Below are 26165 nucleotides of genomic sequence, written 5' to 3'. Positions count from 1 at the left end.
TTCCGAGTTGAGACGTAGCTGCAGTAGTTTCCGAGTTAAGACGTAGGTGCAGTAGACTCCGAGTTGAGTCGTAGCCGTAGTAGATTTCGAGTTAAGACGGAGGTGCAGTAGACTCCGAGTTGAGTCGTAGCCGCAGTAGATTCCAAGTTAAGTCGTAGCCGCAGTAGATTCCGAGTTGAGTCGTAGTCGCTGTAGATTCCGAGTAGAGTCGTAGGTGCAGTAGATTCTGATTTGAGTCGTAGCCGCAGTAGATTCCGAGTTGAGTCTTAGCCGCAGTAGATTCTGAGTTGAGTCGTAGCCGCAGTAGATTCCGAGTTGAGTCGTAGCCGCAGTAGATTCAGAGTTGAGTCGTAACCGCAGTTGATTCCGAGTTGAGTCGTAGCCGCAGTAGATTCCGAGTTAAGACGTAGGTGCAGTAGACTCCGAGTTGAGTCGTAGCCGCAATAAATTCCGAGTTGAATTGTAGCCGCAGTAGATTCTGAGTTGAGACGTAGGTGCAGTAGATTCCGAGTTGAGTCGTAGTTGCAGTTGATTCTGAGTTGAGTCGTAGCCGCAGTAGATTCCGAGTTGAGTCGTAGCCGCAGTAGATTCTGAGTTGAGTCGTATCCGCAGTAGATTCGGAGTTGAGTCGTAGCCGCAGTAGATTCCGAGTTGAGTCGTAGCTGCAGTAGATTCCGAGTTGAGTCTTAGCCACAGTAGATTCTGAGTTGAGTTTTAGCCGCAGTAGATTCCGAGTTGAGTCGTAGCCGCAGTAGATTCTGAGTTGAGTCGTAGCCGCACTAGATTCCGAGTTGAGTCGTAGCCGCAGTAGATTCTGAGTTGACTCGTAGCCGCGGTAGATTCGGAGTTTAGTCGTAGCCGCAGTAGATTCCGAGTTGAGTCGTAGCCGCAGTAGTTTCCGAGTTAAGACGTAAGTGCAGTAGACTCCGAGTTGAGTCGTAGCCGCAGTAGATTCCGAGTTGAGTCGTAGCCGCAGTAGATTCCGAGTTGAGTCTTAACCACAGTAGATTCTGAGTTGAGATTTAGCCGCGGTAGATTCCGAGTTGAGTCGTAGCTGCAGTAGATTCTGAGTTGAGTCGTAGCCGCAGTAGATTCCGAGTTGAGTCGTAGCCGCAGTAGATTCTGAGTTGAGTCGTAGCCGCGGTAGATTCGGAGTTGAGTCGTATCTGCAGTAGATTCCGAGTTGAGTCGTAGCCGCAGTAGATTCCGAGTTAAGACGTAGGTGCAGTAGACTCCGAGTTGAGTCGTAGCCGCAGTAGATTCTGAGTTGAGACGTAGGTGCAGTAGATTCCGAGTTGAGTCGTAGCCGCAGTTGATTCTGAGTTGAGTCGTAGCCGCAGTAGATTCTGAGTTGAGTCGTAGCCGCAGTAGATTCTGAGTTGAGTCGGAGCCGCAGTAGATTCGGAGTTGAGTCGTAGCCGCAGTAGATTCCGAGTTGAGTCGTAGCCGCAGTAGATTCCGAGTTGAGTCTTAGCCACAGTAGATTTTGAGTTGAGATTTAGCCGCAGTAGATTCCGAGTTGAGTCGTAGCCGCAGTAGATTCTGAGTTGAGTCGTAGCCGCAGTAGATTCCGAGTTGAGTCGTAGCCGCAGTAGATTCTGAGTTGAGTCGTAGGCGCGGTAGATTCGGAGTCGTAGCCGCAGTAGATTCCGAGTTGAGTCGTAGTCGCAGTAGATTCTGAGTTGAGTCGTAGCCGCGGTAGATTCGGAGTTGAGTCTTAGCCGCAGTAGAGTCCGAGTTGAGTCGTAGCCGCAGTAGATTCCGAGTTAAGACGTAAGTGCAGTAGACTCCGAGTTGAGTCGTAGCCGCAGTAGTTTCCGAGTTGAGTCGTAGCCGCAGTAGATTCCGAGTTGAGTCGTAGCCGCTGTAGATTCTGAGTTGAGTCTTAGCCGCAGTAGATCCCGAGTCGAGTCGTAGCCACAGTAGATTCCGAGTTGAGACGTAGCTGCAGTAGTTTCCGAGTTAAGACGTAGGTGCAGTAGACTCCGAGTTGAGTCGTAGCCGTAGTAGATTTCGAGTTAAGACAGAGGTGCAGTAGACTCCGAGTTGAGTCGTAGCCGCAGTAGATTCCAAGTTAAGTCGTAGCCGCAGTAGATTCCGAGTTGAGTCGTAGCCGCAGTAGATTCCGAGTAGAGTCGTAGGTGCAGTAGATTCTGATTTGAGTCGTAGCCGCAGTAGATTCCGAGTTGAGTCTTAGCCGCAGTAGATTCTGAGTTGAGTCGTAGCCGCAGTAGATTCCGAGTTGAGTCGTAGCCGCAGTAGATTCAGAGTTGTGTCGTAACCGCAGTTGATTCCGAGTTGAGTCGTAGCCGCAGTAGATTCCGAGTTAAGACGTAGGTGCAGTAGACTCCGAGTTGAGTCGTAGCCGCTGTAGATTCCGAGTTGAGTTGTAGCCGCAGTAGATTCTGAGTTGAGTCGTAGCCGCAGTAGATTCCGAGTTGAGTCGTAGCCGCAGTAGATTCTGAGTTGAGTCTTATCCGCAGTAGATTCGGAGTTGAGTCGTAGCCGCAGTAGATTCCGAGTTGAGTCGTAGCTGCAGTAGATTCCGAGTTGAGTCGTAGTGGGAGTAGATTCCGAATTGAGTCGTAGCCGCAGTAGATTCCGAGTTGAGTCGTAGCCGCAGTAGATTCCGAGTTGAGTCGTAGCCGCAGTAGATTCTGAGTTGATTCGTAGCCGCAGTAGACTCCGAGTTGAGTCGTAGCCGCAGTAGATTCCGAGTTGAGTTGTAGCCGCAGTTGATTCTGAGTTGAGACGTAGGTGTAGTAGATTCCGAGTTGAGTCGTAGCCGCAGTTGATTCTGAGTTGAGTCGTAGCCGCAGTAGATTCCGAGTTGAGTCGTAGCCGCAGTAGATTCTGAGTTGAGTCGTATCCGCAGTAGATTCGGAGTTGAGTCGTAGCCGCAGTAGATTCCGAGTTGAGTCGTAGCTGCAGTAGATTCCGAGTTGAGTCTTAGCCACAGTAGATTCTGAGTTGAGTTTTAGCCGCAGTAGATTCCGAGTTGAGTCGTAGCCGCAGTAGATTCTGAGTTGAGTCGTAGCCGCAGTAGATTCCGAGTTGAGTCGTAGCCGCAGTAGATTCTGAGTTGAGTCGTAGCCGCGGTAGATTCAGAGTTTAGTCGTAGCCGCAGTAGATTCCGAGTTGAGTCGTAGCCGCAGTAGTTTCCGAGTTAAGACGTAAGTGCAGTAGACTCCGAGTTGAGTCGTAGCCGCAGTAGATTCCGAGTTGAGTCGTAGCCGCAGTAGATTCCGAGTTGAGTCTTAGCCACAGTAGATTCTGAGTTGAGATTTAGCCGCGGTAGATTCCGAGTTGAGTCGTAGCTGCAGTAGATTCTGAGTTGAGTCGTAGCCGCAGTAGATTCCGAGTTGAGTCGTAGCCGCAGTAGATTCTGAGTTGAGTCGTAGCCGCGGTAGATTCGGAGTTGAGTCGTAGCCGCAGTAGATTCCGAGTTGAGTCGTAGCCGCAGTAGATTCCGAGTTAAGACGTAGGTGCAGTAGACTCCGAGTTGAGTCGTAGCAGCAGTAGATTCTGAGTTGAGACGTAGGTGCAGTAGATTCCGAGTTGAGTCGTAGCCGCAGTAGATTCTGAGTTGAGTCGTAGCCGCAGTAGATTCCGAGTTGAGTCGTAGCCGCAGTAGATTCTGAGTTGAGTCGTTGCCGCAGTAGATTCCGAGTTGAGTCGTAGCCGCAGTAGATTCTGAGTTGAGTCGTAGCCGCAGTAGATTCCGAGTTGAGTCGTAGCGGGAGTAGATTCCAAGTTGAGTCGTAGCCGCAGTAGATTCTGAGTTGAATCGTAGCCGCAGTAGTTTCGGAGTTGAGTCGTAGTGGGAGTAGATTCCGAATTGAGTCGTAGCCGCAGTAGATTCCGAGTTGAGTCGTAGCCGCAGTAGATTCCGAGTTGAGTCGTAGCCGCAGTAGATTCTGAGTTGATTCGTAGCCGCAGTAGATTCCAAGTTGAGTCGTAGCCGCAGTAGATTCCGAGTTGAGTTGTAGCCGCAGTAGATTCTGAGTTGAGACGTAGGCGCAGTAGATTCCGAGTTGAGTCGTAGCCGCAGTAGATTCTGAGTTGAGTCGTAGCCGCAGTTGATTCCGAGTTGAGACGTAGCTGCAGTAGTTTCCGAGTTAAGACGTAGGTGCAGTAGACTCCGAGTTGAGTCGTAGCCGCAGTAGATTCCGAGTTAAGACGTAGGTGCAGTAGACTCCGAGTTGAGTCGTAGCCGCAGTAGATTCCAAGTTAAGTCGTAGCCGCAGTAGATTCCGAGTTGAGTCGTAGGTGCAGTAGATTCTGATTTGAGTCGTAGCCGCAGTAGATTCCGAGTTGAGTCGTAGCCGCAGTAGATTCTGAGTTGAGTCGTAGCCGCAGTAGATTCCGAGTTGAGTCGTAGCCGCAGTAGATTCAGAGTTGAGTCGGAGCCGCAGTAGATTCTGAGTTGAATCGTAGCCGCAATAGTTTCGGAGTTGAGTCGTAGCCGCAGTAGATTCCGAGTTGAGTCGTAGCCGCAGTAGATTCCGAGTTGAGTTGTAGCCGCAGTTGATTCTGAGTTGAGACGTAGGTGTAGTAGATTCCGAGTTGAGTCGTAGCCGCAGTTGATTCTGAGTTGAGTCGTAGCCGCAGTAGATTCCGAGTTGAGTCGTAGCCGCAGTAGATTCTGAGTTGAGTCGTATCCGCAGTAGATTCGGAGTTGAGTCGTAGCCGCAGTAGATTCCGAGTTGAGTCGTAGCTGCAGTAGATTCCGAGTTGAGTCTTAGCCACAGTAGATTCTGAGTTGAGTTTTAGCCGCAGTAGATTCCGAGTTGAGTCGTAGCCGCAGTAGATTCTGAGTTGAGTCGTAGCCGCAGTAGATTCCGAGTTGAGTCGTAGCCGCAGTAGATTCTGAGTTGAGTCGTAGCCGCGGTAGATTCAGAGTTTAGTCGTAGCCGCAGTAGATTCCGAGTTGAGTCGTAGCCGCAGTAGTTTCCGAGTTAAGACGTAAGTGCAGTAGACTCCGAGTTGAGTCGTAGCCGCAGTAGATTCCGAGTTGAGTCGTAGCCGCAGTAGATTCCGAGTTGAGTCTTAGCCACAGTAGATTCTGAGTTGAGATTTAGCCGCGGTAGATTCCGAGTTGAGTCGTAGCTGCAGTAGATTCTGAGTTGAGTCGTAGCCGCAGTAGATTCCGAGTTGAGTCGTAGCCGCAGTAGATTCTGAGTTGAGTCGTAGCCGCGGTAGATTCGGAGTTGAGTCGTAGCCGCAGTAGATTCCGAGTTGAGTCGTAGCCGCAGTAGATTCCGAGTTAAGACGTAGGTGCAGTAGACTCCGAGTTGAGTCGTAGCAGCAGTAGATTCTGAGTTGAGACGTAGGTGCAGTAGATTCCGAGTTGAGTCGTAGCCGCAATAGATTCTGAGTTGAGTCGTAGCCGCAGTAGATTCCGAGTTGAGTCGTAGCCGCAGTAGATTCTGAGTTGAGTCGTTGCCGCAGTAGATTCCGAGTTGAGTCGTAGCCGCAGTAGATTCTGAGTTGAGTCGTAGCCGCAGTAGATTCCGAGTTGAGTCGTAGCGGGAGTAGATTCCAAGTTGAGTCGTAGCCGCAGTAGATTCTGAGTTGAATCGTAGCCGCAGTAGTTTCGGAGTTGAGTCGTAGTGGGAGTAGATTCCGAATTGAGTCGTAGCCGCAGTAGATTCCGAGTTGAGTCGTAGCCGCAGTAGATTCCGAGTTGAGTCGTAGCCGCAGTAGATTCTGAGTTGATTCGTAGCCGCAGTAGATTCCAAGTTGAGTCGTAGCCGCAGTAGATTCCGAGTTGAGTCGTAGCCGCAGTAGATTCTGAGTTGATTCGTAGCCGCAGTAGATTCCAAGTTGAGTCGTAGCCGCAGTAGATTCCGAGTTGAGTTGTAGCCGCAGTAGATTCTGAGTTGAGACGTAGGCGCAGTAGATTCCGAGTTGAGTCGTAGCCGCAGTAGATTCTGAGTTGAGTCGTAGCCGCAGTTGATTCCGAGTTGAGACGTAGCTGCAGTAGTTTCCGAGTTAAGACGTAGGTGCAGTAGACTCCGAGTTGAGTCGTAGCCGCAGTAGATTCCGAGTTAAGACGTAGGTGCAGTAGACTCCGAGTTGAGTCGTAGCCGCAGTAGATTCCAAGTTAAGTCGTAGCCGCAGTAGATTCCGAGTTGAGTCGTAGGTGCAGTAGATTCTGATTTGAGTCGTAGCCGCAGTAGATTCCGAGTTGAGTCGTAGCCGCAGTAGATTCTGAGTTGAGTCGTAGCCGCAGTAGATTCCGAGCTGAGTCGTAGCCGCAGTAGATTCAGAGTTGAGTCGTAGCCGCAGTAGATTCTGAGTTGAATCGTAGCCGCAATAGTTTCGGAGTTGAGTCGTATCCGCAGTAGATTCCGAGTTGAGTCGTAGCCGCAGTAGATTCCGAGTTGAGTCGTAGCCGCAGTAGATTCCGAGTTGAGTCGTAGCCGCAGTAGATTCTGAGTTGATTCGTAGCCGCAGTAGATTCCGAGTTGAGTCGTACCTGCTGTAGATTCTGAGTTGAGTCTTAGCCGCAGTAGATTCCGAGTCGAGTCGTAGCCACAGTAGATTCCGAGTTGAGACGTAGCTGCAGTAGTTTCCGAGTTAAGACGTAGGTGCAGTAGACTCCGAGTTGAGTCGTAGCCGTAGTAGATTTCGAGTTAAGACGGAGGTGCAGTAGACTCCGAGTTGAGTCGTAGCCGCAGTAGATTCCAAGTTAAGTCGTAGCCGCAGTAGATTCCGAGTTGAGTCGTAGTCGCTGTAGATTCCGAGTAGAGTCGTAGGTGCAGTAGATTCTGATTTGAGTCGTAGCCGCAGTAGATTCCGAGTTGAGTCTTAGCCGCAGTAGATTCTGAGTTGAGTCGTAGCCGCAGTAGATTCCGAGTTGAGTCGTAGCCGCAGTAGATTCAGAGTTGAGTCGTAACCGCAGTTGATTCCGAGTTGAGTCGTAGCCGCAGTAGATTCCGAGTTAAGACGTAGGTGCAGTAGACTCCGAGTTGAGTCGTAGCCGCAGTAGATTCCGAGTTGAGTTGTAGCCGCAGTAGATTCTGAGTTGAGACGTAGGTGCAGTAGATTCCGAGTTGAGTCGTAGTTGCAGTTGATTCTGAGTTGAGTCGTAGCCGCAGTAGATTCCGAGTTGAGTCGTAGCCGCAGTAGATTCTGAGTTGAGTCGTATCCGCAGTAGATTCGGAGTTGTGTCGTAGCCGCAGTAGATTCCGAGTTGAGTCGTAGCTGCAGTAGATTCCGAGTTGAGTCTTAGCCACAGTAGATTCTGAGCTGAGTTTTAGCCGCAGTAGATTCCGAGTTGAGTCGTAGCCGCAGTAGATTCTGAGTTGAGTCGTAGCCGCACTAGATTCCGAGTTGAGTCGTAGCCGCAGTAGATTCTGAGTTGACTCGTAGCCGCGGTAGATTCGGAGTTTAGTCGTAGCCGCAGTAGATTCCGAGTTGAGTCGTAGCCGCAGTAGTTTCCGAGTTAAGACGTAAGTGCAGTAGACTCCGAGTTGAGTCGTAGCCGCAGTAGATTCCGAGTTGAGTCGTAGCCGCAGTAGATTCCGAGTTGAGTCTTAGCCACAGTAGATTCTGAGTTGAGATTTAGCCGCGGTAGATTCCGAGTTGAGTCGTAGCTGCAGTAGATTCTGAGTTGAGTCGTAGCCGCAGTAGATTCCGAGTTGAGTCGTAGCCGCAGTAGATTCTGAGTTGAGTCGTAGCCGCGGTAGATTCGGAGTTGAGTCGTATCTGCAGTAGATTCCGAGTTGAGTCGTAGCCGCAGTAGATTCCGAGTTAAGACGTAGGTGCAGTAGACTCCGAGTTGAGTCGTAGCCGCAGTAGATTCTGAGTTGAGACGTAGGTGCAGTAGATTCCGAGTTGAGTCGTAGCCGCAGTTGATTCTGAGTTGAGTCGTAGCCGCAGTAGATTCTGAGTTGAGTCGTAGCCGCAGTAGATTCTGAGTTGAGTCGGAGCCGCAGTAGATTCGGAGTTGAGTCGTAGCCGCAGTAGATTCCGAGTTGAGTCGTAGCCGCAGTAGATTCCGAGTTGAGTCTTAGCCACAGTAGATTTTGAGTTGAGATTTAGCCGCAGTAGATTCCGAGTTGAGTCGTAGCCGCAGTAGATTCTGAGTTGAGTCGTAGCCGCAGTAGATTCCGAGTTGAGTCGTAGCCGCAGTAGATTCTGAGTTGAGTCGTAGGCGCGGTAGATTCGGAGTCGTAGCCGCAGTAGATTCCGAGTTGAGTCGTAGTCGCAGTAGATTCTGAGTTGAGTCGTAGCCGCGGTAGATTCGGAGTTGAGTCTTAGCCGCAGTAGAGTCCGAGTTGAGTCGTAGCCGCAGTAGATTCCGAGTTAAGACGTAAGTGCAGTAGACTCCGAGTTGAGTCGTAGCCGCAGTAGTTTCCGAGTTGAGTCGTAGCCGCAGTAGATTCCGAGTTGAGTCGTAGCCGCTGTAGATTCTGAGTTGAGTCTTAGCCGCAGTAGATCCCGAGTCGAGTCGTAGCCACAGTAGATTCCGAGTTGAGACGTAGCTGCAGTAGTTTCCGAGTTAAGACGTAGGTGCAGTAGACTCCGAGTTGAGTCGTAGCCGTAGTAGATTTCGAGTTAAGACAGAGGTGCAGTAGACTCCGAGTTGAGTCGTAGCCGCAGTAGATTCCAAGTTAAGTCGTAGCCGCAGTAGATTCCGAGTTGAGTCGTAGCCGCAGTAGATTCCGAGTAGAGTCGTAGGTGCAGTAGATTCTGATTTGAGTCGTAGCCGCAGTAGATTCCGAGTTGAGTCTTAGCCGCAGTAGATTCTGAGTTGAGTCGTAGCCGCAGTAGATTCCGAGTTGAGTCGTAGCCGCAGTAGATTCAGAGTTGTGTCGTAACCGCAGTTGATTCCGAGTTGAGTCGTAGCCGCAGTAGATTCCGAGTTAAGACGTAGGTGCAGTAGACTCCGAGTTGAGTCGTAGCCGCTGTAGATTCCGAGTTGAGTTGTAGCCGCAGTAGATTCTGAGTTGAGTCGTAGCCGCAGTAGATTCCGAGTTGAGTCGTAGCCGCAGTAGATTCTGAGTTGAGTCTTATCCGCAGTAGATTCGGAGTTGAGTCGTAGCCGCAGTAGATTCCGAGTTGAGTCGTAGCTGCAGTAGATTCCGAGTTGAGTCGTAGTGGGAGTAGATTCCGAATTGAGTCGTAGCCGCAGTAGATTCCGAGTTGAGTCGTAGCCGCAGTAGATTCCGAGTTGAGTCGTAGCCGCAGTAGATTCTGAGTTGATTCGTAGCCGCAGTAGACTCCGAGTTGAGTCGTAGCCGCAGTAGATTCCGAGTTGAGTTGTAGCCGCAGTTGATTCTGAGTTGAGACGTAGGTGTAGTAGATTCCGAGTTGAGTCGTAGCCGCAGTTGATTCTGAGTTGAGTCGTAGCCGCAGTAGATTCCGAGTTGAGTCGTAGCCGCAGTAGATTCTGAGTTGAGTCGTATCCGCAGTAGATTCGGAGTTGAGTCGTAGCCGCAGTAGATTCCGAGTTGAGTCGTAGCTGCAGTAGATTCCGAGTTGAGTCTTAGCCACAGTAGATTCTGAGTTGAGTTTTAGCCGCAGTAGATTCCGAGTTGAGTCGTAGCCGCAGTAGATTCTGAGTTGAGTCGTAGCCGCAGTAGATTCCGAGTTGAGTCGTAGCCGCAGTAGATTCTGAGTTGAGTCGTAGCCGCGGTAGATTCAGAGTTTAGTCGTAGCCGCAGTAGATTCCGAGTTGAGTCGTAGCCGCAGTAGTTTCCGAGTTAAGACGTAAGTGCAGTAGACTCCGAGTTGAGTCGTAGCCGCAGTAGATTCCGAGTTGAGTCGTAGCCGCAGTAGATTCCGAGTTGAGTCTTAGCCACAGTAGATTCTGAGTTGAGATTTAGCCGCGGTAGATTCCGAGTTGAGTCGTAGCTGCAGTAGATTCTGAGTTGAGTCGTAGCCGCAGTAGATTCCGAGTTGAGTCGTAGCCGCAGTAGATTCTGAGTTGAGTCGTAGCCGCGGTAGATTCGGAGTTGAGTCGTAGCCGCAGTAGATTCCGAGTTGAGTCGTAGCCGCAGTAGATTCCGAGTTAAGACGTAGGTGCAGTAGACTCCGAGTTGAGTCGTAGCAGCAGTAGATTCTGAGTTGAGACGTAGGTGCAGTAGATTCCGAGTTGAGTCGTAGCCGCAGTAGATTCTGAGTTGAGTCGTAGCCGCAGTAGATTCCGAGTTGAGTCGTAGCCGCAGTAGATTCTGAGTTGAGTCGTTGCCGCAGTAGATTCCGAGTTGAGTCGTAGCCGCAGTAGATTCTGAGTTGAGTCGTAGCCGCAGTAGATTCCGAGTTGAGTCGTAGCGGGAGTAGATTCCAAGTTGAGTCGTAGCCGCAGTAGATTCTGAGTTGAATCGTAGCCGCAGTAGTTTCGGAGTTGAGTCGTAGTGGGAGTAGATTCCGAATTGAGTCGTAGCCGCAGTAGATTCCGAGTTGAGTCGTAGCCGCAGTAGATTCCGAGTTGAGTCGTAGCCGCAGTAGATTCTGAGTTGATTCGTAGCCGCAGTAGATTCCAAGTTGAGTCGTAGCCGCAGTAGATTCCGAGTTGAGTTGTAGCCGCAGTAGATTCTGAGTTGAGACGTAGGCGCAGTAGATTCCGAGTTGAGTCGTAGCCGCAGTAGATTCTGAGTTGAGTCGTAGCCGCAGTTGATTCCGAGTTGAGACGTAGCTGCAGTAGTTTCCGAGTTAAGACGTAGGTGCAGTAGACTCCGAGTTGAGTCGTAGCCGCAGTAGATTCCGAGTTAAGACGTAGGTGCAGTAGACTCCGAGTTGAGTCGTAGCCGCAGTAGATTCCAAGTTAAGTCGTAGCCGCAGTAGATTCCGAGTTGAGTCGTAGGTGCAGTAGATTCTGATTTGAGTCGTAGCCGCAGTAGATTCCGAGTTGAGTCGTAGCCGCAGTAGATTCTGAGTTGAGTCGTAGCCGCAGTAGATTCCGAGTTGAGTCGTAGCCGCAGTAGATTCAGAGTTGAGTCGGAGCCGCAGTAGATTCTGAGTTGAATCGTAGCCGCAATAGTTTCGGAGTTGAGTCGTAGCCGCAGTAGATTCCGAGTTGAGTCGTAGCCGCAGTAGATTCCGAGTTGAGTCGTAGCCGCAGTAGATTCCGAGTTGAGTCGTAGCCGCAGTAGATTCCGAGTTGAGTCGTAGCCGCAGTAGATTCCGAGTTGAGTCGTAGCCGCTGTAGATTCTGAGTTGAGTCTTAGCCGCAGTAGATTCCGAGTCGAGTCGTAGCCACAGTAGATTCCGAGTTGAGACGTAGCTGCAGTAGTTTCCGAGTTAAGACGTAGGTGCAGTAGACTCCGAGTTGAGTCGTAGCCGTAGTAGATTTCGAGTTAAGACGGAGGTGCAGTAGACTCCGAGTTGAGTCGTAGCCGCAGTAGATTCCAAGTTAAGTCGTAGCCGCAGTAGATTCCGAGTTGAGTCGTAGCCGCTGTAGATTCCGAGTAGAGTCGTAGGTGCAGTAGATTCTGATTTGAGTCGTAGCCGCAGTAGATTCCGAGTTGAGTCTTAGCCGCAGTAGATTCTGAGTTGAGTCGTAGCCGCAGTAGATTCCGAGTTGAGTCGTAGCCGCAGTAGATTCCGAGTTAAGACGTAGTTGCAGTAGACTCCGAGTTGAGTCGTAGCCGCAGTAGATTCCGAGTTGAGTTGTAGCCGCAGTAGATTCTGAGTTGAGACGTAGGTGCAGTAGATTCCGAGTTGAGTCGTAGCCGCAGTTGATTCTGAGTTGAGTCGTAGCCGCAGTAGATTCCGAGTTGAGTCGTAGCCGCAGTAGATTCTGAGTTGAGTCGTATCCGCAGTAGATTCGGAGTTGAGTCGTAGCCGCAGTAGATTCCGAGTTGAGTCGTAGCTGCAGTAGATTCCGAGTTGAGTCTTAGCCACAGTAGATTCTGAGTTGAGTTTTAGCCGCAGTAGATTCCGAGTTGAGTCGTAGCCGCAGTAGATTCTGAGTTGAGTCGTAGCCGCAGTAGATTCCGAGTTGGGTCGTAGCCGCAGTAGATTCTGAGTTGACTCGTAGCCGCGGTAGATTCGGAGTTTAGTCGTAGCCGCAGTAGATTCCGAGTTGAGTCGTAGCCGCAGTAGTTTCCGAGTTAAGACGTAAGTGCAGTAGACTCCGAGTTGAGTCGTAGCCGCAGTAGATTCTGAGTTGAGTCGTAGCCGCAGTAGATTCCGAGTTGAGTCGTAGCCGCAGTAGATTCAGAGTTGAGTCGTAACCGCAGTTGATTCCGAGTTGAGTCGTAGCCGCAGTAGATTCCGAGTTAAGACGTAGGTGCAGTAGACTCCGAGTTGAGTCGTAGCCGCAGTAGATTCCGAGTTGAGTTGTAGCCGCAGTAGATTCTGAGTTGAGACGTAGGTGCAGTAGATTCCGAGTTGAGTCGTAGCCGCAGTTGATTCTGAGTTGAGTCGTAGCAGCAGTAGATTCCGAGTTGAGTCGTAGCCGCAGTAGATTCTGAGTTGAGTCGTATCCGCAGTAGATTCGGAGTTGAGTCGTAGCCGCAGTAGATTCCGAGTTGAGTCGTAGCTGCAGTAGATTCCGAGTTGAGTCGTAGTGGGAGTAGATTCCGAATTGAGTCGTAGCCGCAGTAGATTCCGAGTTGAGTCGTAGCCGCAGGAGATTCCGAGTTGAGTCGTAGCCGCAGTAGATTCTGAGTTGATTCGTAGCCGCAGTAGACTCCGAGTTGAGTCGTAGCCGCAGTAGATTCCGAGTTGAGTTGTAGCCGCAGTAGATTCTGAGTTGAGACGTAGGTGTAGTAGATTCCGAGTTGAGTCGTAGCCGCAGTTGATTCTGAGTTGAGTCGTAGCCGCAGTAGATTCCGAGTTGATTCGTAGCCGCAGTAGATTCTGAGTTGAGTCGTATCTGCAGTAGATTCGGAGTTGATTTTTAGCCGCAGTTGATTCCGAGTTGAGTCGTAGCCGCAGTAGATTCTGAGTTGAGTCGTAGCGGCAGTAGATTCCGAGTTGAGTCGTAGCCGCAGTAGATTCTGAGTTGAGTCGTAGCCGCGGTAGATTCGGAGTTTAGTCGTAGCCGCAGTAGATTCCGAGTTGAGTCGTAGCCGCAGTAGTTTCCGAGTTAAGACGTAAGTGCAGTAGACTCCGAGTTGAGTCGTAGCCGCAGTAGATTCCGAGTTGAGTCTTAGCCACAGTAGATTCTGAGTTGAGATTTAGCCGCGGTAGATTTTGAGTTGAGTCGTAGCTGCAGTAGATTCTGAGTTGAGTCGTAGCCGCAGTAGATTCCGAGTTGAGTCGTAGCCGCAGTAGATTCTGAGTTGAGTCGTAGCCGCGGTAGATTCGGAGTTGAGTCGTAGCCGCAGTAGATTCCGAGTTGAGTCGTAGCCGCAGTAGATTCCGAGTTAAGACGTAGGTGCAGTAGACTCCGAGTTGAGTCGTAGCCGCAGTAGATTCTGAGTTGAGACGTAGGTGCAGTAGATTCCGAGTTGAGTCGTAGCCGCAGTTGATTGTGAGTTGAGTCGTAGCCGCAGTAGATTCCGAGTTGAGTCGTAGCCGCAGTAGATTCTGAGTTGAGTCGTAGCCGCAGTAGATTCCGAGTTGAGTCGTAGCCGCAGTAGATTCTGAGTTGAGTCGTAGCCGCAGTAGATTCCGAGTTGAGTCGTAGCGGGAGTAGATTCCAAGTTGAGTCGTAGCCGCAGTAGATTCTGAGTTGAATCGTAGCCGCAGTAGTTTCGGAGTTGAGTCGTAGTAGGAGTAGATTCCGAATTGAGTCGTAGCCGCAGTAGATTCCGAGTTGAGTCGTAGCCGCAGTAGATTCCGAGTTGAGTCGTAGCCGCAGTAGATTCTGAGTTGAGACGTAGGCGCAGTAGATTCCGAGTTGAGTCGTAGCCGCAGTAGATTCTGAGTTGAGTCGTAGCCGCAGTTGATTCCGAGTTGAGACGTAGCTGCAGTAGTTTCCGAGTTAAGACGTAGGTGCAGTAGACTCCGAGTTGAGTCGTAGCCGCAGTAGATTCCGAGTTAAGACGTAGGTGCAGTAGACTCCGAGTTGAGTCGTAGCCGCAGTAGATTCCAAGTTAAGTCGTAGCCGCAGTAGATTCCGAGTTGAGTCGTAGGTGCAGTAGATTCTGATTTGAGTCGTAGCCGCAGTAGATTCCGAGTTGAGTCGTAGCCGCAGTAGATTCTGAGTTGAGTCGTAGCCGCAGTAGATTCCGAGTTGAGTCGTAGCCGCAGTAGATTCAGAGTTGAGTCGGAGCCGCAGTAGATTCTGAGTTGAATCGTAGCCGCAATAGTTTCGGAGTTGAGTCGTAGCCGCAGTAGATTCCGAGTTGAGTCGTAGCCGCAGTAGATTCCGAGTTGAGTCGTAGCCGCAGTAGATTCCGAGTTGAGTCGTAGCCGCAGTAGATTCCGAGTTGAGTCGTAGCCGCAGTAGATTCCGAGTTGAGTCGTAGCCGCTGTAGATTCTGAGTTGAGTCTTAGCCGCAGTAGATTCCGAGTCGAGTCGTAGCCACAGTAGATTCCGAGTTGAGACGTAGCTGCAGTAGTTTCCGAGTTAAGACGTAGGTGCAGTAGACTCCGAGTTGAGTCGTAGCCGTAGTAGATTTCGAGTTAAGACGGAGGTGCAGTAGACTCCGAGTTGAGTCGTAGCCGCAGTAGATTCCAAGTTAAGTCGTAGCCGCAGTAGATTCCGAGTTGAGTCGTAGCCGCTGTAGATTCCGAGTAGAGTCGTAGGTGCAGTAGATTCTGATTTGAGTCGTAGCCGCAGTAGATTCCGAGTTGAGTCTTAGCCGCAGTAGATTCTGAGTTGAGTCGTAGCCGCAGTAGATTCCGAGTTGAGTCGTAGCCGCAGTAGATTCCGAGTTAAGACGTAGTTGCAGTAGACTCCGAGTTGAGTCGTAGCCGCAGTAGATTCCGAGTTGAGTTGTAGCCGCAGTAGATTCTGAGTTGAGACGTAGGTGCAGTAGATTCCGAGTTGAGTCGTAGCCGCAGTTGATTCTGAGTTGAGTCGTAGCCGCAGTAGATTCCGAGTTGAGTCGTAGCCGCAGTAGATTCTGAGTTGAGTCGTATCCGCAGTAGATTCGGAGTTGAGTCGTAGCCGCAGTAGATTCCGAGTTGAGTCGTAGCCGCAGTAGATTCCGAGTTGAGTCTTAGCCACAGTAGATTCTGAGTTGAGTTTTAGCCGCAGTAGATTCCGAGTTGAGTCGTAGCCGCAGTAGATTCTGAGTTGAGTCGTAGCCGCAGTAGATTCCGAGTTGAGTCGTAGCCGCAGTAGATTCTGAGTAGACTCGTAGCCGCGGTAGATTCGGAGTTTAGTCGTAGCCGCAGTAGATTCCGAGTTGAGTCGTAGCCGCAGTAGTTTCCGAGTTAAGACGTAAGTGCAGTAGACTCCGAGTTGAGTCGTAGCCGCAGTAGATTCTGAGTTGAGTCGTAGCCGCAGTAGATTCCGAGTTGAGTCGTAGCCGCAGTAGATTCAGAGTTGAGTCGTAACCGCAGTTGATTCCGAGTTGAGTCGTAGCCGCAGTAGATTCCGAGTTAAGACGTAGGTGCAGTAGACTCCGAGTTGAGTCGTAGCCGCAGTAGATTCCGAGTTGAGTTGTAGCCGCAGTAGATTCTGAGTTGAGACGTAGGTGCAGTAGATTCCGAGTTGAGTCGTAGCCGCAGTTGATTCTGAGTTGAGTCGTAGCCGCAGTAGATTCCGAGTTGAGTCGTAGCCGCAGTAGATTCTGAGTTGAGTCGTATCCGCAGTAGATTCGGAGTTGAGTCGTAGCCGCAGTAGATTCCGAGTTGAGTCGTAGCTGCAGTAGATTCCGAGTTGAGTCGTAGTGGGAGTAGATTCCGAATTGAGTCGTAGCCGCAGTAGATTCCGAGTTGAGTCGTAGCCGCAGGAGATTCCGAGTTGAGTCGTAGCCGCAGTAGATTCTGAGTTGATTCGTAGCCGCAGTAGACTCCGAGTTGAGTCGTAGCCGCAGTAGATTCCGAGTTGAGTTGTAGCCGCAGTAGATTCTGAGTTGAGACGTAGGTGTAGTAGATTCCGAGTTGAGTCGTAGCCGCAGTTGATTCTGAGTTGAGTCGTAGCCGCAGTAGATTCCGAGTTGATTCGTAGCCGCAGTAGATTCTGAGTTGAGTCGTATCCGCAGTAGATTCGGAGTTGATTTTTAGCCGCAGTTGATTCCGAGTTGAGTCGTAGCCGCAGTAGATTCTGAGTTGAGTCGTAGCGGCAGTAGATTCCGAGTTGAGTCGTAGCCGCAGTAGATTCTGAGTTGAGTCGTAGCCGCGGTAGATTCGGAGTTTAGTCGTAGCCGCAGTAGATTCCGAGTTGAGTCGTAGCCGCAGTAGTTTCCGAGTTAAGACGTAAGTGCAGTAGACTCCGAGTTGAGTCGTAGCCGCAGTAGATTCCGAGTTGAGTCGTAGCCGCAGTAGATTCCGAGTTGAGTTGTAGCCGCAGTAGATTCTGAGTTGAGACGTAGGTGCAGTAGATTCCGAGTTGAGTCGTAGCCGCAGTTGATTCTGAGTTGAGTCGTAGCCGCAGTAGATTCCGAGTTGAGTCGTAGCCGCAGTAGATTCTGAGTTGAGTCGTATCCGCAGTAGATTCGGAGTTGAGTCGTAGCCGCAGTAGATTCCGAGTTGAGTCGTAGCTGCAGTAGATTCCGAGTTGAGTCGTAGTGGGAGTAGATTCCGAATTGAGTCGTAGCCGCAGTAGATTCCGAGTTGAGTCGTAGCCGCAGGAGATTCCGAGTTGAGTCGTAGCCGCAGTAGATTCTGAGTTGATTCGTAGCCGCAGTAGACTCCGAGTTGAGTCGTAGCCGCAGTAGATTCCGAGTTGAGTTGTAGCCGCAGTAGATTCTGAGTTGAGACGTAGGTGTAGTAGATTCCGAGTTGAGTCGTAGCCGCAGTTGATTCTGAGTTGAGTCGTAGCCGCAGTAGATTCCGAGTTGATTCGTAGCCGCAGTAGATTCTGAGTTGAGTCGTATCTGCAGTAGATTCGGAGTTGATTTTTAGCCGCAGTTGATTCCGAGTTGAGTCGTAGCCGCAGTAGATTCTGAGTTGAGTCGTAGCGGCAGTAGATTCCGAGTTGAGTCGTAGCCGCAGTAGATTCTGAGTTGAGTCGTAGCCGCGGTAGATTCGGAGTTTAGTCGTAGCCGCAGTAGATTCCGAGTTGAGTCGTAGCCGCAGTAGTTTCCGAGTTAAGACGTAAGTGCAGTAGACTCCGAGTTGAGTCGTAGCCGCAGTAGATTCCGAGTTGAGTCTTAGCCACAGTAGATTCTGAGTTGAGATTTAGCCGCGGTAGATTTTGAGTTGAGTCGTAGCTGCAGTAGATTCTGAGTTGAGTCGTAGCCGCAGTAGATTCCGAGTTGAGTCGTAGCCGCAGTAGATTCTGAGTTGAGTCGTAGCCGCGGTAGATTCGGAGTTGAGTCGTAGCCGCAGTAGATTCCGAGTTGAGTCGTAGCCGCAGTAGATTCCGAGTTAAGACGTAGGTGCAGTAGACTCCGAGTTGAGTCGTAGCCGCAGTAGATTCTGAGTTGAGACGTAGGTGCAGTAGATTCCGAGTTGAGTCGTAGCCGCAGTTGATTGTGAGTTGAGTCGTAGCCGCAGTAGATTCCGAGTTGAGTCGTAGCCGCAGTAGATTCTGAGTTGAGTCGTAGCCGCAGTAGATTCCGAGTTGAGTCGTAGCCGCAGTAGATTCTGAGTTGAGTCGTAGCCGCAGTAGATTCCGAGTTGAGTCGTAGCGGGAGTAGATTCCAAGTTGAGTCGTAGCCGCAGTAGATTCTGAGTTGAATCGTAGCCGCAGTAGTTTCGGAGTTGAGTCGTAGTAGGAGTAGATTCCGAATTGAGTCGTAGCCGCAGTAGATTCCGAGTTGAGTCGTAGCCGCAGTAGATTCCGAGTTGAGTTGTAGCCGCAGTAGATTCTGAGTTGAGACGTAGGCGCAGTAGATTCCGAGTTGAGTCGTAGCCGCAGTAGATTCTGAGTTGAGTCGTAGCCGCAGTTGATTCCGAGTTGAGACGTAGCTGCAGTAGTTTCCGAGTTAAGACGTAGGTGCAGTAGACTCCGAGTTGAGTCGTAGCCGCAGTAGATTCCGAGTTAAGACGTAGGTGCAGTAGACTCCGAGTTGAGTCGTAGCCGCAGTAGATTCCAAGTTAAGTCGTAGCCGCAGTAGATTCCGAGTTGAGTCGTAGGTGCAGTAGATTCTGATTTGAGTCGTAGCCGCAGTAGATTCCGAGTTGAGTCGTAGCCGCAGTAGATTCTGAGTTGAGTCGTAGCCGCAGTAGATTCCGAGTTGAGTCGTAGCCGCAGTAGATTCAGAGTTGAGTCGGAGCCGCAGTAGATTCTGAGTTGAATCGTAGCCGCAATAGTTTCGGAGTTGAGTCGTAGCCGCAGTAGATTCCGAGTTGAGTCGTAGCCGCAGTAGATTCCGAGTTGAGTCGTAGCCGCAGTAGATTCCGAGTTGAGTCGTAGCCGCAGTAGATTCCGAGTTGAGTCGTAGCCGCAGTAGATTCCGAGTTGAGTCGTAGCCGCTGTAGATTCTGAGTTGAGTCTTAGCCGCAGTAGATTCAGAGTTGAGTCGGAGCCGCAGTAGATTCTGAGTTGAATCGTAGCCGCAATAGTTTCGGAGTTGAGTCGTAGCCGCAGTAGATTCCGAGTTGAGTCGTAGCCGCAGTAGATTCCGAGTTGAGTCGTAGCCGCAGTAGATTCCGAGTTGAGTCGTAGCCGCAGTAGATTCCGAGTTGAGTCGTAGCCGCAGTAGATTCCGAGTCGAGTCGTAGCCACAGTAGATTCCGAGTTGAGACGTCGCTGCAGTAGTTTCCGAGTTAAGACGTAGGTGCAGTAGACTCCGAGTTGAGTCGTAGCCGTAGTAGATTTCGAGTTAAGACGGAGGTGCAGTAGACTCCGAGTTGAGTCGTAGCCGCAGTAGATTCCAAGTTAAGTCGTAGCCGCAGTAGATTCCGAGTTGAGTCGTAGCCGCTGTAGATTCCGAGTAGAGTCGTAGGTGCAGTAGATTCTGATTTGAGTCGTAGCCGCAGTAGATTCCGAGTTGAGTCTTAGCCGCAGTAGATTCTGAGTTGAGTCGTAGCCGCAGTAGATTCCGAGTTGAGTCGTAGCCGCAGTAGATTCCGAGTTAAGACGTAGTTGCAGTAGACTCCGAGTTGAGTCGTAGCCGCAGTAGATTCCGAGTTGAGTTGTAGCCGCAGTAGATTCTGAGTTGAGACGTAGGTGCAGTAGATTCCGAGTTGAGTCGTAGCCGCAGTTGATTCTGAGTTGAGTCGTAGCCGCAGTAGATTCCGAGTTGAGTCGTAGCCGCAGTAGATTCTGAGTTGAGTCGTATCCGCAGTAGATTCGGAGTTGAGTCGTAGCCGCAGTAGATTCCGAGTTGAGTCGTAGCTGCAGTAGATTCCGAGTTGAGTCTTAGCCACAGTAGATTCTGAGTTGAGTTTTAGCCGCAGTAGATTCCGAGTTGAGTCGTAGCCGCAGTAGATTCTGAGTTGAGTCGTAGCCGCAGTAGATTCCGAGTTGAGTCGTAGCCGCAGTAGATTCTGAGTTGACTCGTAGCCGCGGTAGATTCGGAGTTTAGTCGTAGCCGCAGTAGATTCCGAGTTGAGTCGTAGCCGCAGTAGTTTCCGAGTTAAGACGTAAGTGCAGTAGACTCCGAGTTGAGTCGTAGCTGCAGTAGATTCTGAGTTGAGTCGTAGCCGCAGTAGATTCCGAGTTGAGTCGTAGCCGCAGTAGATTCAGAGTTGAGTCGTAACCGCAGTTGATTCCGAGTTGAGTCGTAGCCGCAGTAGATTCCGAGTTAAGACGTAGGTGCAGTAGACTCCGAGTTGAGTCGTAGCCGCAGTAGATTCCGAGTTGAGTTGTAGCCGCAGTAGATTCTGAGTTGAGACGTAGGTGCAGTAGATTCCGAGTTGAGTCGTAGCCGCAGTTGATTCTGAGTTGAGTCGTAGCCGCAGTAGATTCCGAGTTGAGTCGTAGCCGCAGTAGATTCTGAGTTGAGTCGTATCCGCAGTAGATTCGGAGTTGAGTCGTAGCCGCAGTAGATTCCGAGTTGAGTCGTAGCTGCAGTAGATTCCGAGTTGAGTCGTAGTGGGAGTAGATTCCGAATTGAGTCGTAGCCGCAGTAGATTCCGAGTTGAGTCGTAGCCGCAGGAGATTCCGAGTTGAGTCGTAGCCGCAGTAGATTCTGAGTTGATTCGTAGCCGCAGTAGACTCCGAGTTGAGTCGTAGCCGCAGTAGATTCCGAGTTGAGTTGTAGCCGCAGTAGATTCTGAGTTGAGACGTAGGTGTAGTAGATTCCGAGTTGAGTCGTAGCCGCAGTTGATTCTGAGTTGAGTCGTAGCCGCAGTAGATTCCGAGTTGATTCGTAGCCGCAGTAGATTCTGAGTTGAGTCGTATCCGCAGTAGATTCGGAGTTGATTTTTAGCCGCAGTTGATTCCGAGTTGAGTCGTAGCCGCAGTAGATTCTGAGTTGAGTCGTAGCGGCAGTAGATTCCGAGTTGAGTCGTAGCCGCAGTAGATTCTGAGTTGAGTCGTAGCCGCGGTAGATTCGGAGTTTAGTCGTAGCCGCAGTAGATTCCGAGTTGAGTCGTAGCCGCAGTAGTTTCCGAGTTAAGACGTAAGTGCAGTAGACTCCGAGTTGAGTCGTAGCCGCAGTAGATTCCGAGTTGAGTCTTAGCCACAGTAGATTCTGAGTTGAGATTTAGCCGCGGTAGATTTTGAGTTGAGTCGTAGCTGCAGTAGATTCTGAGTTGAGTCGTAGCCGCAGTAGATTCCGAGTTGAGTCGTAGCCGCAGTAGATTCTGAGTTGAGTCGTAGCCGCGGTAGATTCGGAGTTGAGTCGTAGCCGCAGTAGATTCCGAGTTGAGTCGTAGCCGCAGTAGATTCCGAGTTAAGACGTAGGTGCAGTAGACTCCGAGTTGAGTCGTAGCCGCAGTAGATTCTGAGTTGAGACGTAGGTGCAGTAGATTCCGAGTTGAGTCGTAGCCGCAGTTGATTCTGAGTTGAGTCGTAGCCGCAGTAGATTCCGAGTTGAGTCGTAGCCGCAGTAGATTCTGAGTTGAGTCGTAGCCGCAGTAGATTCCGAGTTGAGTCGTAGCCGCAGTAGATTCTGAGTTGAGTCGTAGCCGCAGTAGATTCCGAGTTGAGTCGTAGCGGGAGTAGATTCCAAGTTGAGTCGTAGCCGCAGTAGATTCTGAGTTGAATCGTAGCCGCAGTAGTTTCGGAGTTGAGTCGTAGTAGGAGTAGATTCCGAATTGAGTCGTAGCCGCAGTAGATTCCGAGTTGAGTCGTAGCCGCAGTAGATTCCGAGTTGAGTCGTAGCCGCAGTAGATTCTGAGTTGAGACGTAGGCGCAGTAGATTCCGAGTTGAGTCGTAGCCGCAGTAGATTCTGAGTTGAGTCGTAGCCGCAGTTGATTCCGAGTTGAGACGTAGCTGCAGTAGTTTCCGAGTTAAGACGTAGGTGCAGTAGACTCCGAGTTGAGTCGTAGCCGCAGTAGATTCCGAGTTAAGACGTAGGTGCAGTAGACTCCGAGTTGAGTCGTAGCCGCAGTAGATTCCAAGTTAAGTCGTAGCCGCAGTAGATTCCGAGTTGAGTCGTAGCCGCAGTAGATTCCGAGTTGAGTCGTAGGTGCAGTAGATTCTGATTTGAGTCGTAGCCGCAGTAGATTCCGAGTTGAGTCGTAGCCGCAGTAGATTCTGAGTTGAGTCGTAGCCGCAGTAGATTCCGAGCTGAGTCGTAGCCGCAGTAGATTCAGAGTTGAGTCGTAGCCGCAGTAGATTCTGAGTTGAATCGTAGCCGCAATAGTTTCGGAGTTGAGTCGTATCCGCAGTAGATTCCGAGTTGAGTCGTAGCCGCAGTAGATTCCGAGTTGAGTCGTAGCCGCAGTAGATTCCGAGTTGAGTCGTAGCCGCAGTAGATTCTGAGTTGATTCGTAGCCGCAGTAGATTCCGAGTTGAGTCGTAGCCGCTGTAGATTCTGAGTTGAGTCTTAGCCGCAGTAGATTCCGAGTCGAGTCGTAGCCACAGTAGATTCCGAGTTGAGACGTAGCTGCAGTAGTTTCCGAGTTAAGACGTAGGTGCAGTAGACTCCGAGTTGAGTCGTAGCCGTAGTAGATTTCGAGTTAAGACGGAGGTGCAGTAGACTCCGAGTTGAGTCGTAGCCGCAGTAGATTCCAAGTTAAGTCGTAGCCGCAGTAGATTCCGAGTTGAGTCTTAGCCACAGTAGATTCTGAGTTGAGATTTAGCCGCGGTAGATTCCGAGTTGAGTCGTAGCTGCAGTAGATTCTGAGTTGAGACGTAGGTGCAGTAGATTCCGAGTTGAGTCGTAGCCGCAGTTGATTCTGAGTTGAGTCGTAGCCGCAGTAGATTCTGAGTTGAGTCGTAGCCGCAGTAGATTGTGAGTTGAGTCGGAGCCGCAGTAGATTCGGAGTTGAGTCGTAGCCGCAGTAGATTCCGAGTTGAGTCGTAGCCGCAGTAGATTCCGAGTTGAGTCTTAGCCACAGTAGATTTTGAGTTGAGATTTAGCCGCAGTAGATTCCGAGTTGAGTCGTAGCCGCAGTAGATTCTGAGTTGAGTCGTAGCCGCAGTAGATTCCGAGTTGAGTCGTAGCCGCAGTAGATTCTGAGTTGAGTCGTAGGCGCGGTAGATTCGGAGTCGTAGCCGCAGTAAAGTCCGAGTTGAGTCGTAGCCGCAGTAGATTCCGAGTTAAGACGTAAGTGCAGTAGACTCCGAGTTGAGTCGTAGCCGCAGTAGTTTCCGAGTTGAGTCGTAGCCGCAGTAGATTCTGAGTTGAGTCTTAGCCGCATTAGATTCTGAGTTGAGTTTTAGCTGCAGTAGATTCCGAGTTGAGTCGTAGCCGCAGTAGATTCTGAGTTGAGTCGCAGCCGCGGTAGATTCCGAGTTGAGTCGTAGCCGCAGTAGAGTCCGAGTTGAGTCGTAGCCGCAGTAGATTCCGAGTTAAGAAGTAAGTGCAGTACACTCCGAGTTGAGTCGTAGCCGTAGTAGTTTCCGAGTTGAGTCGTAGCCGCAGTAGATTCTGAGTTGAGTCTTAGCCGCATTAGATTCTGAGTTGAGTTTTAGCCGCAGTAGATTCCGAGTTGAGTCGTAGCCGCAGTAGATTCTGAGTTGAGTCGTAGCCGCGGTAGATTCGGAGTTGAGTGGTAGCCGCAGTAGATTCCGAGTTGAGTCGTAGCCGCAGTAGATTCCGAGTTAAGACGTAAGTGCAGTAGACTCCGAGTTGAGTCGTAGCCGCAGTAGATTCCGAGTTGAGTCGTAGCCGCAGTAGATTCCGAGTTGAGTCGTAGCCGCAGTAGATTCTGAGTTTATTCGTAGCCGCAGTAGATTCCGAGTTGAGTCGTAGCCGCTGTAGATTCTGAGTTGAGTCGTAGCCGCGGTAGATTCGGAGTTGAGTCGTAGCCGCAGTAGATTCCGAGTTGAGTCGTAGCCGCAGTAGATTCCGAGTTAAGACGTAGGTGCAGTAGACTCCGAGTTGAGTCGTAGCCGCAGTAGATTCCGAGTTGAGTCGTAGCCGCTGTAGATTCTGAGTTGAGTCGTAGCCGCGGTAGATTCGGAGTTGAGTCGTAGCCGCAGTAGATTCCGAGTTGAGTCGTAGCCGCAGTAGATTCCGAGTTAAGACGTAGGTGCAGTAGACTCCGAGTTGAGTCGTAGCCGCAGTAGATTCCGAGTTGAGTTGTAGCCGCAGTAGATTCTGAGTTGAGACGTAGGTGCAGTAGATTCCGAGTTGAGTCGTAGCCGCAGTTGATTCTGAGTTGAGTCGTAGCCGCAGTAGATTCCGAGTTGAGTCGTAGCCGCAGTAGATTCTGAGTTGAGTCGGAGCCGCAGTAGATTCGGAGTTGAGTCGTAGCCGCAGTAGATTCCGAGTTGAGTCGTAGCCGCAGTAGATTCTGAGTTGAGTCGTATCCGCAGTAGATTCCGAGTTGAGTCGTAGCCGCAGTAGATTCCGAGTTGAGTCGTAGCCGCAGTAGATTCCGAGTTGAGTCGTAGCCGCAGTAGATTCTGAGTTGATTCGTAGCCGCAGTAGATTCCGAGTTGAGTCGTAGCCGCTGTAGATTCTGAGTTGAGTCTTAGCCGCAGTAGATTCCGAGTCGAGTCGTAGCCACAGTAGATTCCGAGTTGAGACGTAGCTGCAGTAGTTTCCGAGTTAAGACGTAGGTGCAGTAGACTCCGAGTTGAGTCGTAGCCGTAGTAGATTTCGAGTTAAGACGGAGGTGCAGTAGACTCCGAGTTGAGTCGTAGCCGCAGTAGATTCCAAGTTAAGTCGTAGCCGCAGTAGATTCCGAGTTGAGTCTTAGCCACAGTAGATTCTGAGTTGAGATTTAGCCGCGGTAGATTCCGAGTTGAGTCGTAGCTGCAGTAGATTCTGAGTTGAGACGTAGGTGCAGTAGATTCCGAGTTGAGTCGTAGCCGCAGTTGATTCTGAGTTGAGTCGTAGCCGCAGTAGATTCTGAGTTGAGTCGTAGCCGCAGTAGATTGTGAGTTGAGTCGGAGCCGCAGTAGATTCGGAGTTGAGTCGTAGCCGCAGTAGATTCCGAGTTGAGTCGTAGCCGCAGTAGATTCCGAGTTGAGTCTTAGCCACAGTAGATTTTGAGTTGAGATTTAGCCGCAGTAGATTCCGAGTTGAGTCGTAGCCGCAGTAGATTCTGAGTTGAGTCGTAGCCGCAGTAGATTCCGAGTTGAGTCGTAGCCGCAGTAGATTCTGAGTTGAGTCGTAGGCGCGGTAGATTCGGAGTCGTAGCCGCAGTAAAGTCCGAGTTGAGTCGTAGCCGCAGTAGATTCCGAGTTAAGACGTAAGTGCAGTAGACTCCGAGTTGAGTCGTAGCCGCAGTAGTTTCCGAGTTGAGTCGTAGCCGCAGTAGATTCTGAGTTGAGTCTTAGCCGCATTAGATTCTGAGTTGAGTTTTAGCTGCAGTAGATTCCGAGTTGAGTCGTAGCCGCAGTAGATTCTGAGTTGAGTCGCAGCCGCGGTAGATTCCGAGTTGAGTCGTAGCTGCAGTAGAGTCCGAGTTGAGTCGTAGCCGCAGTAGATTCCGAGTTAAGAAGTAAGTGCAGTAGACTCCGAGTTGAGTCGTAGCCGTAGTAGTTTCCGAGTTGAGTCGTAGCCGCAGTAGATTCTGAGTTGAGTCTTAGCCGCATTAGATTCTGAGTTGAGTTTTAGCCGCAGTAGATTCCGAGTTGAGTCGTAGCCGCAGTAGATTCTGAGTTGAGTCGTAGCCGCGGTAGATTCGGAGTTGAGTGGTAGCCGCAGTAGATTCCGAGTTGAGTCGTAGCCGCAGTAGATTCCGAGTTAAGACGTAAGTGCAGTAGACTCCGAGTTGAGTCGTAGCCGCAGTAGATTCCGAGTTGAGTCGTAGCCGCAGTAGATTCCGAGTTGAGTCGTAGCCGCAGTAGATTCTGAGTTTATTCGTAGCCGCAGTAGATTCCGAGTTGAGTCGTAGCCGCTGTAGATTCTGAGTTGAGTCGTAGCCGCGGTAGATTCGGAGTTGAGTCGTAGCCGCAGTAGATTCCGAGTTGAGTCGTAGCCGCAGTAGATTCCGAGTTAAGACGTAGGTGCAGTAGACTCCGAGTTGAGTCGTAGCCGCAGTAGATTCCGAGCTGAGTCGTAGCCGCAGTAGATTCTGAGTTGAGTCGTAGCCACAGTAGATTCCGAGTTGAGACGTAGCTGCAGTAGATTCCGAGTTAAGACGTAGGTGCAGTAGACTCCGAGTTGAGTCGTAGCAGCAGTAGATTCCGAGTTGAGTCGTAGCCACAGTAGATTCCGAGTTAAGACGTAGGTGCAGTAGACTCCGAGTTGAGTCGTAGCCGCAGTAGATTCCGAGTTGAGTTGTAGCCGCAGTAGATTCTGAGTTGAGACGTAGGTGCAGTAGATTCCGAGTTGAGTCGTAGCCGCAGTTGATTCTGAGTTGAGTCGTAGCCGCAGTAGATTCCGAGTTGAGTCGTAGCCGCAGTAGATTCTGAGTTGAGTCGGAGCCGCAGTAGATTCGGAGTTGAGTCGTAGCCGCAGTAGATTCCGAGTTGAGTCGTAGCCGCAGTAGATTCCGAGTTGAGTCTTAGCCGCAGTAGATTCTGAGTTGAATCGTAGCCGCTGTAGATTCGGAGTTGAATCGTAGCCGCTGTAGATTCGGAGTTGAGTCGTAGCCGCAGTAGATTCCGAGTTGAGTCGTAGCCGCATTAGTTTCCGAGTTAAGACGTAGGTGCAGTAGACTCCGAGTTGAGTCGTAGCCGCAGTAGATTCCG

The sequence above is a fragment of the Coturnix japonica genome, chromosome 20 (assembly GCF_054131305.1).
Source record: "Coturnix japonica strain WE chromosome 20, WE-NBRP24, whole genome shotgun sequence".
Taxonomy (NCBI): Eukaryota; Metazoa; Chordata; class Aves; order Galliformes; family Phasianidae; genus Coturnix; species Coturnix japonica.
Note: the sequence above shows the minus strand (reverse complement) of the source record.